Raw genomic sequence first — 1,480 nt, 5'->3', positions numbered from 1 at the left:
GAGCGGGCGGTAATAATAGGTCGTCTGAATGGTTAATGAAATATTGGATGATTTTAGTAGGGAGAGCTGTAAACGCAAGACGAGAATCCGTCATGTCTACTTGTCTCGATAAAGGCGACATTTTCCTCACCATCCATTTTAAGTAGTTAACGATCTATTTATGAGTATTTTTTATTATAAACTTTCAAGAGCTTTTGAAATTTTATATACATTTAATTGTTTCTCTCCTACTTTAATTGATTTTACATATTCGTCTTCTATTTATAAAATATGTGTCAGGTGTAGCGAATTTTCTCGAATGAATGACCCGTTATAATTACCGTTTCTTAATTAGAAACCACCAATGATCTATCGCTCGGCCATTTTAATTCGTGTTTTCAATCTAGGGTCATTTTAAGGAATCGCATCATAATTTAAATATATGTATTGAAATTTTGCTAATATTATTGATTTTATTATTTGCTAAAGTCAAAATAATTATTTATTGTTAAAATTAATTATGAAGCTAATCAAAAAATTAATAATATATAAGGTCACAATGAAAAAATATTTAAAATACATCCATGATCAGAACAATTTATTTAAAATATATCACGTATATCCAACATAAATATAATAGTAATTATAATTTGTAAGACTACAACTTAAGTTGCACAGTAAAGAATGGCTTCCGTGACGCCTTCAATGCTTGGAAATCGCACTGGCAGCGCTGCATCGACGCAGAAGGAGCCTATTTTGAAAGTTTTTAAAGAATTGTAACGAATGGCTCAATAAATTTTTTTAAATCGACTCAGTCCTATTACTTTCCGGACCTACCCTGTAAATTCCAAGGGACTCACAGTATACAAATAATTTGTGTATTATTCCATTTATTTGTTATAAACAAATTTGATAAAGAAATTGAAAAGCAGTCTTATTATCGGTTAACTGTATTTTTTTGCTAAAAGTGCTTCACATTAATTTAGGAAAGACATTTATTGAAAAACTAAATTCAAAGTTTATAATAACTATTGTTATAAACAATTATTGTCGCAAAATGTTAAAATTTTAGATTTTTCAAATTATAATTTCCTTCAAACGCCAGAATGATTTCAGGCTTTCCTCAAAAGAATAAATATTTTATCATATTTGATAAATATAACAATTTAAATGTTTGTTAACAAATTAGACGAGCAAATTCATAATTTTGGTTCTTTCATATAGAATTTTCTTTCTGGAAATGTTTTAAGCTGATGGACGAATGACTGCTAGTCACAAAAAGATTTGAAAAGTTAACAATATCCATTGTTATAAATAATTCTCGTGACAAAATATTCAAATGTAAGGTTTTATCACAATTTTATTTTCCTTCAATCGCTACAATGGCTACGGATATTCTCAAAAAAATGTATCTTGGATATTATTTAGTAGAATATAGCAACTTAAATGTTTATAAACGATTTACATAAACAAACTACAAATTTTCGCAGTTCCACCTGGA

Source organism: Belonocnema kinseyi, chromosome 1 (genome assembly GCF_010883055.1).
Source record: "Belonocnema kinseyi isolate 2016_QV_RU_SX_M_011 chromosome 1, B_treatae_v1, whole genome shotgun sequence".
Taxonomy (NCBI): Eukaryota; Metazoa; Arthropoda; class Insecta; order Hymenoptera; family Cynipidae; genus Belonocnema; species Belonocnema kinseyi.
Note: the sequence above shows the minus strand (reverse complement) of the source record.